Below are 12,036 nucleotides of genomic sequence, written 5' to 3' on the forward strand. Positions count from 1 at the left end.
TCCCTCCCTGTTTCTCCCACACAGCTCCTGGATCAGGCTGCATTAATTAGGAGCCATCTTGTTGCCACGACAACTCAGACTGCTGCATTCATGGCAGTGGGGGGTCAGCTCCCATCTCAGGTGTGGCTTCCATTCAGGTGAAGGAGAGTGGTGTGCACAAGCAATACTTGGCACTTTGGGAAGGTTTTTGCTACATTAACAATAAGGCTTTCTTTGACTCTGGGCTAATACTGTTTATTTTCTTCTATTTGCTTTCCCTCCATTGTCTTCTTGCACCGTCTGTTCATGGAACCTGGCTGCTGGTGGGGGAAGCGAATCCCACGTATGTCGCCATGGCGCCCTGCAGGGGCCGGTGACCAACACCAGGCTGGGGTGTGTTTGTTTCTCGTAGGTACACACTGGACAGCTGGGGCCTCTCTGGAGTTGCTCTCGAGGGCGCCAAAAGTGCCCTCGATGGTGTTGCTGGAGCAGCTGTTCCTGTTCCTGATGGTTCTGTCTCAAAAGCCACAGCGTCACCCCTAGAGCTAGTGCAGCCCATAGAGCAGTTCCCATAGCCAGGGCTGTGCATAGGGTCATACTTGCTCCGGGGTCATCCACTGACCCCTCGCGGTGGTCCTCTGAAGTACTTACCAGCTTGGAGGAGGAGGAAGAGAGACGCAAGCGGTGAGGGAGTTTGCTGGGGACACGTGCAGACTGCTGATTACGTGCTGCCCTTGGACCTGACTCCAGAAAACATTTGCTGAAACCACAATTCATCCCTCCTTTGCTTAGGAAAAGTCCCTGCCCCCAGGCAGCAGTTTGCAAAGTACTTGGTGTTTTCTTGGGTAGATCCTTTCCTAACACCATTCATTCACTTATTTATCCAGCCCTACATATATATATATTTTAAAGATTTATTTATTTATGCTTACAGAACTAGGCCAGAGGTGTGGTGGGTGAGAGGGGTCACCAGAGACAGAGTGGGAAGCAGAACGGGCAGATTGACAAAGTACACTGCTGAGGGGAGCAGCACGTGGGTCAGGAGAGGTCTGCCACGCCATGTGGTCACCTCCGGGGCGGGGATGGAACTCATGCTGAAGTGACTTCAGAGTGCTTCATAATGTGGTGCTTTAACCCACTGTGCCACCAGGGAAAGCTCCAGCCCTACTTACTTTAAGGTGTCAGGGAGACATGGCAAGAAAGACAGAGCAAGACCCCTGTCTGTGTGGCACCTACATCCTCTGGGGGAGGCAGATGTTGTCCAAGCCCACACATAAATATTGATCCTACACAGTGACAAGTTCTTTGAGGAAGACTATGGGATCTAATAGGCAGCATTTAGGTCTGACCATAGCCTTGAATGAAAGGGAGCTGGCCACTGAAGATGAGGGGAACAACTTTCTAGGGAGAAGGAACAGCAGATGCAAAGGTAGCATGAACTCTGCAGAACCAAGGAACAGAGAGGAGGCCAGTGAGCCTGGGGCTCGGAGGGAGATGGGAAGAAGGGGAGGAATGCGCTCAAGGAGATGGGGCAGCCCTCTGGGGTGCAGCTTTCACTGTTTTAGAAAGCCCTCACAGGCTGGCAGTGCAGAGTGGAGCAGCTGGCCAGCCCAGGAGAGGTGACTCCCTGTACCCAGGAGCTCGATGGCTGGGTGGGGGTGCTGAGGGGTCTGTGCAGTGGCAGAAAATGATGGGATTCAGGATGTATTTGGTGGCACGTGGTTGGGACCTGCTAAGGGATCTGACTTGGGTCGTAAAGGGAAGTGAGGAACCATGAATGATGAGTTTACTTGTGGCTTGGTCATCAGGGTGAGCTGGGGAGGCCTCTAATGAAAAGGGGGATGTTGAGAGCCACATGGTGTCAGGCAGGGGAGAGAAATAGAGCATCTGATTTCTGCCTTGTGGGATGAGCAGGCTGGAGATGTCTCCTGGGGTTTATACCTCAAGTTTCGGTTTTCCTGTTTCCCTCCACCCCATCCCCAGCCTCCTAGGTACAAATATCCTCTGTGCATGAAACTTCTTCCATCAAGGAGTTTCCACTGCAACTGGTCTGTGAGGTTTTAGCCGATTACTGACAGTTCACCCAATCTGTAAACTGGGTTCTTGCTTTCATAGTGATACAAGAAGATTATGGGGGTGGGAATGATGCTGTGACTCCTGGAGCTAGAAATGGATACTTGAATTCACCTTCTGACCTCAATTTTATTTCTGTAAAATGGGAAGGAAAGTGTATTCCAGGTAAGATTACTTACAAAAAGAATAACAGACTGAAAAAAATTCAATGTGAACATATTTGGAAAAACACAAAAGACCTTTTAAAATGTGCAGTCGTAGGCGATTAAGAGTTCAGGCTTCATGGGGAGTAAATGGAAGCTTAAAGGCATCATGAAGGTAGCTCTGTTATGCTCCATTAGTTCCAAAATTTGAGAGGAGACCTAGAGGAGGGGGGCTGTTGGTGTTAATGATGCAATTGCACACATTAAATTGATGGTGAGTTTAGCAGCAGAGACCAGAGAGTCCTCATTTCTTTGGATGCTAGAAGCAGGGCCATAGGAGACAGTAGTGAGGGAGAGAGGGAAGCTTACATTCCCAAACCCGGTTTGCAATATAAGGGCCACCTTGTTGCTGAAGTGACTTATGCAGTATTTGTGCATAATATTTGCTTTCCTAGTTTTATTTCATTCAAACCAGTCTTCCAGTATACTTTTAGTTTTCTTGGGCAGATACTGGGAATTTAGTGGTGGGGACTGATTCAGGTGGGAAAAATCAATTTGAGATCAACAACATGTCATCACAAGAGGTGTAAACCTGAAAGTCAAGGGCACTTCATTCCAAGAAAAAACGTCTTGTATGCTTTGTAACCTTCCCATCTTCAATTCCTTGTTGAATACTACAGCCACTGGGGTCTCCTTGTTCCTTGAGTAAATCACACATGGCCCTACCTCAGGACCTTTGCACATGCTGTTCTTTGCCTAGAACACTCTTCTGTCAGATTCCTGAATGTGTACTGTATCACCTCCTCTGTGTCTCTGTTCACCTCCTGAGGAGATATCACCTCCTCAGGGGGCCATCTCTGACTCTTGTGTTAAATTAATAAAATTAATAAATTAATAAAACTTCCAATCACTTTTTGTTATAGACAATGTGTGCGTCACCTTCCCCCTCATTTATATATTGAAATTTTTGTGTGTGTGTGTACACAAACACTGCAGTATAGGCCAGAGGTACAGGGGAGGGAGGGTGACAGGATTCACCAGAGACAGAGTGGGAAACAGGACAGATCTACACTGCTGAGGGGAGCATGAGAGGTCTGCTGTGTCATGTGGGTCAGCTCCCTGTCTGGGGATTGAACTCAAGCCACAGCAGTGATAGCTCTGAGACTTAACCTCTAGGCCACCAGGGAGGCCCCACATATTGAAATTCAAACTCTTACTACTCTAGAAGATGTCTGATTGATTGAAGGTAGGATCTTTGAAGAGAAAATAAAGGCAGAATGGGGTGGCACCCTGAGAAGAGATTAGGTGACAGGCACACAGAGAGGCCACATGAGGAAACTGGACAAGCCAAGAAGACCAACCTTGGGAAAACCAACCCTGAGGTTAGGGGTGATCTCAGACTCTGTAAAGAGATAAATTTCTTTATTTAAACCACCCAATCTTTGTGACTTTGTCATAGCAACTCCAGTGAACAAATATACTTTTCCTACTAATTTCTCTCCACAACAATTTCAACCCCCAATCTCTATGAATTATACTTATTTTGTTTATCAATCATCTCCCAACTAGAACAGCTGTTTCATAATGAGGGAGACATTTGTCTGCCTGATTCCACATTGTGCCCAGACACAGCAGGGGGCCAGGCAGTGTTTGTTGAGTGAATAAATGAATGAATTAAAGGCAGGAATCTTCTGGTGACTTCAGGTTCTTTTTGTGTGAGTGGTAGGGATGCTGTCCTTTTTCTCTTGTCAAAAAACCAAAGGTGGGATGAGGAGGCTCACTGGACAGACAGCCACAGCCCATAAACATTTAAAGCTTAACCTTAAAATTGACCTTTCTATTTTCGAAGTGACTTTCTGGAGCTCACAAGGCCGAGGGACCAAAGGAAAATGAACAGGTAGGCTCCTGACAGCCCCTTTGGCCAGTGGGACACGGAGGTGCTGAGCAGCCCAGTCGTCTGCCCTCTGCTCCAAGGTGGACCGAGAGTCCTCTGACACAGCGTCCGTGGTCTCTCACTGCATCATGCTGTTGCCAGGCAGCTCGGAAGATCTGGCTTCCCAGGCCCAGTTGCCAAGGAACTACTAAATCCTGCTCCACCGGGCGAGTGCGTATTTTGACGTCCTGGGAGGGAGGAGGCTGTCTGTGCTGTCCACTGAGCTCCCTTCTCTTCTCTCCCATGTTTGCTCTCACTGCACTTCCCTCACTCTTCCTCTCCCTCTCTCTTGCCTCTCTCTCTCTAGTTTCACCCTCACTGTGCTGGAGGCCGAAGACCGTGGCATTTCTCAGCAAGGCCCATGGATGTTGAAGTCCTCACAGGTCACAGGCCCCATGTTCTCCCCCCCAACTTACTATGATGCCCTGCATGACCGTGTCCTGGGGTCCCCAGATCTGGATGGTGCCCCAGTGTGCCTACCCAGCAACCCGCAGGACATACGTTCCCACCGGATGAGCGGCAGCTTCGAGGGACCCCCTCTGAAGCGACGGGGTGGCGTGGTGGACCACCGGGACATCATCTTGGCCCACCAGGCCCACAAAATCCACAGCACCCCCCAAGCCAGGAGGAAAGAATGGGAGTGAGTATGCGTGGGGTGGGTGTGAGCCCCAGTCCTAGCAGGGACTTGGTGGTGGGAGTGATGCTCAGGAATCCTGGGGGCCGGCTAAGCTTGCTCTTGGCAAGCTTCAGGGGTACATTTCTGTGACTGGAGCATGCTCAGAAAGCTGTGCTCTGAGAAGCGATCTCAAACTCCATCCCTGCCTGTCTTTGAGCCTGGGGGGCACCCCAAAGTGCAGCAACAAAGGGTGTGACAAGGCATGCTGGGAAGACCCAGCTTTGGGGGGTCTGTGAGTGCCTGCTGGGATCAGTTGGCAGATACTTCCAACAAGGCCGCATTTCACTGCTGAGAACTGCCTGCTGAGAACGGCACTCTGGGAGGCCAGTGGGAGTCATCTTCCAACCTGAACATGGAGATTAAGCCTGCAGGCTTGGGGACTGGAGATAAAAATCTGTGCTGAAGGCAGAGACAGGGACTGGGAGAACATGGTAGACCTGGCGCTAGGCTCTCCTCTTTGCCAGTGACCCCCACTGTGGGTTTTGTCCTGGAAGTCACCCGGAGGTGCCTGGAGAGGGGCTTCCAACCTGTTCTGTGGCTTCAGGGAGAGTGGCTCCTGGCCTCTTCTCAGCTTGGATCCCTCTTTCTAAAGCTGTTTGAGGACTGAAGGGTGTTTGTGTCAGCATGGGGGAAGTGCAGGTGTTTCTGCACCCTCCCTTTTTTCACTAAGAACTTCGTTGAGCAAAGTTTTGGAGATTCCTGGGCAGTCAGCAGGAGGGTGAGTTGTGAATTCAAACTCTGAGGGTCACCTGGACACTAAACTTCTGGGCATCTAGACGTCCACTGTGCCACCCTTTCCACACTCTGGTCCTAACCTCTGGGAAGTTAGCGCTGTCATCTCTGGCACCACATGCAGCTTCCAGGCTTCCCCTGGTTTTGTGTTTGCTGGGTGGGTTATAAAAGCATGGTGAGTTGCAGTGTGCTGATGTGGGGTGTGTGTGAATCTGCCGTGCAATGGAAACTATTATCCAAATGAGCCCTTGCTCATTTTAAATCAAAGACAGGGCTCAGGTCAGGTGAGAAAGCGGATGTCACTCAGGGTGCTGGTGAGTGGTTTTTCTGGGGTTAGGCTGACATCTGGTGGCACATGTGAACATCATGTAGTGAGGCGATGCAGTGGCAAAGCTGTACTGTTCCCTACACTGTGTTCCTATTGACCTTCTCTCTGTATCCACCCAGCTAGCCACCCCTACACATGCCTACCACCCATCCACCCCTCCACCCATGCACCCTTCTGTTCATCCATTCATCTCCTCAGCAGCCTTCCAGTATCTTCCACCTATGCCCCAGGCTTCTGTCCACCGGTCCATACTTCTAACCAGCTACTCACCCTCCATCCCTCCCTCCCTCCCTCCTCCCCTCCCTCCCTCCCTTCCTTCCTCCAGTTCATCCTTCTTCCACTTTCCCATCCATCCATCCATCCATCCATCCACCCATCCACCCATCCATCCATCTTTCCATAAATAACCAAGTACCCTGAAATTTGCAGCTGCAATGAAAAACACTGCTCCCCCCACATCCCCCTCTCTAGGGCTCTCTCTCTCTCTCTTTTTGTGTCTCTCCCTTTAGTCTCCATTTATTTTTATTCTCTTTCTGTTTCCTTTTATTTTACTTTTCAAAAGAAGTTTGATTAGTTCTCTCAGAATCAATGAGGCTCTTCTAAGGGGTTAGAATGAATTATTCCCACAGAATGCCAGAGACAGATTTTCAGAGGAGGGAAAGTATCTGTGAATTAAAGAATTAAACAAACAAACAAACAACAACAACAAAAAAAACCCGAACAAAACAACAGCCCAGTTGCCCAAGGAAAACATGACTAGAATGTATGCCAATAACCATGCCTGCTAGTGTTTGCTGGGCATCTACTACACGCCAGGCAGGTTATGGTCTTGTTGCCTTGTCGAACTACCGCGCGGTCATGCTGTATTTCCAACTCATGAATGAAAAAAAAAGAGAGACTGGGGGAGCGGAAGTAATTTGTTGTCTCGCAGCTAGAAAGTGGCAGAACTGGATCCAAACCCAGGCTGCCAGCTTTCAAAACTCAAGCTCTTTAAAATTGTTTTTCTTATATTGTTGTTAATTTTTGTGCCCTGTTAGATTTCTCCCCTCAGGTGCAGACCCCGTAAATCTCCCACCACCCTACCCCCTGGGACCCATCAACAAAGTCCCTTGAGCTCTTCCCTCCCTGTTTTGATCCCTCTCCTGCCACACCCCCGCTATAGTCTTCAGATCTATCATCAGCTTGCAGGTTTTGTCTTTTTCTTGACACTGGTTTCTCTATAGTCCACATACAAGTGAAACAAGACGTATTTCTCTTGTTCCTTCTGACTTATTTCACTAAGCATAATCCTTTCCGGGTTCATCCATGTTGTTGCAAAGGACATGAGTTTAACCTTTTTGATCACTCAGTAGTATATCCCATGCATAGACATGCCACATCTTGATCACTCGTTTTGGGACATTTGGGTAGTTCCCATGTCTTGGCTGTTATAAATAGTGCTGCAGTAAAAAGCGCAGGTTTCCTTTCAACCTGGTGTTTCTGTGTCCTTTGGGTAGATTCCTAAGAGTGGACTCACTCTCATGTGGACGGCAAAAAGCCTTTACATCCACATCCACTGAGCTGTCACGAGCAGAGTCCAGCTGCTGTCTATCATCACGCAAAGTGTGAAATTTCAAATATGTCACAACTTTGAAACATACACTGCAGTATTACTAGCTGTAGTCACCACGCTGCACCTCCTCTAGCTCCTTGACTGAATTCTTTTATAATTGCCAGTTGTACTTCTTGACTGCCTTCACTCGCTTTGCCCACCCCGCTCCCTCCGCTGCCTCTGCCAACTGCCATTCTTCTATTCTCTTTCTAAATGAACTTAATTTTGAATTTACTTTTAATTACCTTTGTGTTTAAGAAGGCTAACTTCACTCTTGGAATATGGCGCTTTGTAAGCATTTTTGAAATGAAAATGTTCAGATACAGTGACAGCAAGGAGAGGAGCTCCATCAACTCGGAGAGGCATTGCCCAAGTAAAGAATCTTGGGGGTTTCTAGACTTGGCACAGAAAGCCATTTCCCTCTTTCTTATTTTCTGATTTATTTTTCAAGCCAATCTAGATCTTATATGATTTTATAAACTTCAGCCTACATCTCAGAAGCACACAGACATTTTCTTATTACCCTCATAAATGAGTCCCAGGGCAAGTGAGGGTTAATTAGGCAGCATCAGAGACAGGAGAGTTAGAGGTTCCTGAGATAAGGCAGAGAAATTCAGGGGGGTCTAATGAATGCAGTCAATTTTAAGGCTACAATTTAAGGCTAATTGGGGCAATAAATTTTAAGACATTTTGGACAGGGGAGGTAAAAAGAGAATTTCTGAGATAAGAGCTGGGAAAGTGGCCACACCTGCCGAAGCCTGTAGCCTCTGGGAGAAAGAGCCAGTCACAGAGTAGGGTGGTGAGATTTTAGAATAGAGAAAAACGGTTTGAATATCCCCTGGATACAGTCCCATGGGCGTCTTCTGCCCCTCCTTGGCATTACTGCCTTGAAGTTGTTCCTTTTGTTCTTTTTCCACTGAATAAACTTTACTTTCTTGAGTAAAGTTTGTTTCTCTCTGCTTACTTATCTAAAAAGTCTGCAAATTTCTTTTTAAGGCTTTGTGGGACAAGAGCCTATTAATTAACAGTGCACACTGCCTTTAATACTGACAACATTTGCAGGGATTTTTGGTATCATGTCACTTCCACTGCACATTCTAATTTCCTACATTCAAATTGCTTACCTTTGTACAATTGATTTGAGTCACAAAGGTTAATGCCATGTAAGTAGTATTTGCTCGTCTTGTGTCCCTTCCACTGTCTCCCTCCTGTCTCTCTCTCTCTCTCTCAAATAATAAACACAATAAACAAAATTTACCATCTTCATTTTTAAGTGTAGAATTGGTGGCATTGAGTATATTTATCTAAATAGTGCAACTACCATCACCATTCATTTCCAGGACTCTTCATCTTGCAAAACGGAAACCATGTTTCCATTAAACAGATCCCTTCTTCCCCCTCCCCTAACCTCTGGCACCCACCATTCTTCTTTTTGTCTCTATGAATCTGAGTCCTCTAGGGACTTCATGTTAGTGGGTTGTATAGTACTTGTCCTATTGTGACTGAATTATATCAATGCTTAATGTCTTCAAGTTCATCCATGTTGTAGTATGTCTCAGAATTTCCTCCCTTTTTATGGCTGAATAATATTCTTTTTGTGGTAGCTTTAGCTATCAGTAGGAATTCCACCCAAGTATTTGTGCTTACCAAGGTGAAGCTAACCATAGAGAATATGACTCCTTATTGCAAAAACATCGTTGTGACCATTTTGAATGTCTTTTGGCCATTCCTGGACAGACCTTTGTTTACACATCTGGGGATCATGGAGTCCTTTTCTAGAAGGAGAGAGGATACTAGCTTTGCCACTTTCTTATCCTTCCTGGGCTGGTATTGTTTTCTTCAATTTTTGATTTCTAGTCAGGGATCTTTAAACCTCATGCCCACTATGCTAACCAATATCCCAGTCTATAAACCCACTCACACAGGCCTAAGCAGACTGCTGTCACTGGGGCATGCTCACTTATCTTATTTCTTATCTGCCTTGAATGTCCCTGACAGGGGTGAGTATTTGTCTTTTACATGGCTGTGTCCCCAGGACTTAAGACTAAGAAGGGTGTACGGGAAGGCCCAGTGGACTGGTAGGGGGGGACTAGGGAGACTTGGTGGTGGGGGTGTTATGGTAACACACATCTGAGGAACTGTGATTCTGTATCTCTGTATTATGCAGTGTTTTATTATGCAGTTATTAAGCCAATGTTACCACAGTTAAAAAATAAGTAAATCGCACACTGAATGTCAAAAACAATATAAACAATGAATATAAAAATCTCATTAATAAAATCTACATTGTTACATGGAGAAATGATAAAATTTTGCAATACTGGGTTATATTAAAATAAAGTTAAAACTAAGAAAACATAAAAATGAAAAGGACTGTGGCTGGTCGCCAGTAGGTTCTCCGCAAATATCTGTTGAGTGGACACACCAGGGAACAGTGAGGGCTGTTGTCAACCAGCGCAGTGACTTGGGTCAGCCACACACTAAGGATTAGGAAAGTTTGATGCTTCCCTTCCTCTTACATGAAACAGTAACAGAGGTGGAAGTTTGAGTGTTTTGTTCCATGCCCCACAGATATCCTCCCTGGGTATTCCTAAACCTCTCTGGAGTTTCATTTTTACAAAGATTTATTTTTTTTATTTATCCATACAGAACTGGGATACAGGTCAGAGGTGCATGTGGTGAGAAGATTCACCAGAGACAGAGTGGGGAGCAGATGTACTAAAATACACTGCTGAGGGGAGCAGCGGTGGATCAGGAGAGGCCTGCTGCACCCTTTGGGTCACCTCCCTGGCTGGGGATCCAACTTGTACTGCAGTGGCTGTAGACAGCTTCACAGCGCTGTGCTTTAACCCGCTGTGCCACCAAGGAGGGCCCTCTGGAGGTTCTGGTACTCAGAGTGAAGAGGTGCTGACTCCCTCTCCCTCCGCCCCCTCTCTCCTTTCTGCCTCCCTTAGTCTCCCTTTCATCCCATCCTCCTCTTCTCCTTTCTTACCTGCCCCCTTCTCTGCCCCTGCTCTGCTTCACCCATCAATATCTAGGGCACCATCTCTGTGCCCAGCTCCAGGAGGGACCTTGAAAACACATCAGTCAATGGCCAGCTCTCCCCAGAATGACACTTTACATCCAGCAGGGAAAACCAACATGAAGTAAGTGATGCCAAGCAGGAAGAGTTGCTAAGAGGGGCACTATGAGGGTCTCGGGAAACTGGGGAACTGGAAAAGCCTCTTAAAAGAGAAAATTTTCAGGCTGGCTCTTCTGACACTTTACTGTGCAAAACCCTGAGCAGTCTTATTGAATACAGATTCTGATCCAGCAGGTCGGGACAGGGCCTGGGGCTCTGCATTTCTTTCTAACCACCTCACAGATGAGAATATTGCTATTGCTGTTGTCTCTGGACCACAGTGCGAGCAGCATGTTTCTAAGCCATCACCGGTGCCATGACCGTCACCACTCTCTCCATTGCCACTATCATACCATCACCACCATCGTCCTCCTCTATATTATCATCATCAGAGGATAGAGGACCTTGGTGGGAGAATGGAGGGCAGGGAGAGGGGAGCTAAGCAAGCTGCAAGCCAGCCACCATGGATGATATTCATTATGCTATGCTGATAATAATAATAATAATAACCAATATTTATGGAGTACTTGCTATCTGCAGGGAAAAGCTCCAAGCCCTTTATATATGTGAACTCATTCACTCCTCACTGCCATTGTTATAAATAGATTGTGCAGCATGTGATTATTTTCCAAAATGTTTCTATGTTCCAAGTTTTCTTGCATGCACACAACAATCTTGTGAAGCAGTGAGGGCAAACACTGTCGTTGTTATTGCTATTGTTTTGCTTCTTGTGCAGATGGACAAGTCCCAAGGGTTGATTAAGCATCTGGGGGCGGAGCCAGAACAGGGTTGGTAAGGACTCCGGGGTCAGGATTGGCCATTTCTAGGATGTGGGCTCAGGCACAGACATCTTGCAGGTTGCCAGATGGGAGGGGGGCAGTGGCCGGATTTGTCCTGGTCTCTGGGGAACCTGAGCTGACTGGAGGAATACCTATTCTTGTGGTGAATCAATTTCCCGTTTGGTTTCTGCCCCTCCCATTCTTTCCCCTCTGTTTTTATTGCCGAATAAAAGAGTTGCATGATTTAAAGTGGGAAAGCCAGGGTTCTGTAGGATTATAGGAGACTTTTTACCAAAAGTTTAATGCTACAGATCCCAAAGAGAGCTATTTACCTATATGTGGGTGACCTCCGTGGTGGATCTGAGTTTTCTCTGATTCCCACCTCACTTGGGTAAAAGCCAAAGTCTTCCTTCACAAAGGTCTGAGTTATCTTTCTGTCGCCTCCCATTTCACCTCTTCCAACGTGGCCCTCAACTCTTTTCCAGCCACCTCTTCCTCAAACATGCCAGGGAGGTCCTGGGCCTCGCACTGGCTAGACACTGACTGAGATGCTCTCCCCTCCCATGCCCACATGGCTCCCTCTTCATACTTTCAGTCTTCACCCACCAACCAGCCACCTCCACTGGGAGCCTTTCCTCATCACCATATTTTAAAGGTAGTTATAATAATCTTTCTCTTACT

Source organism: Condylura cristata, unplaced genomic scaffold, assembly GCF_000260355.1.
Source record: "Condylura cristata isolate star-nosed mole 26May11 unplaced genomic scaffold, ConCri1.0 scaffold00024, whole genome shotgun sequence".
NCBI classification, from domain to species: Eukaryota; Metazoa; Chordata; class Mammalia; order Eulipotyphla; family Talpidae; genus Condylura; species Condylura cristata.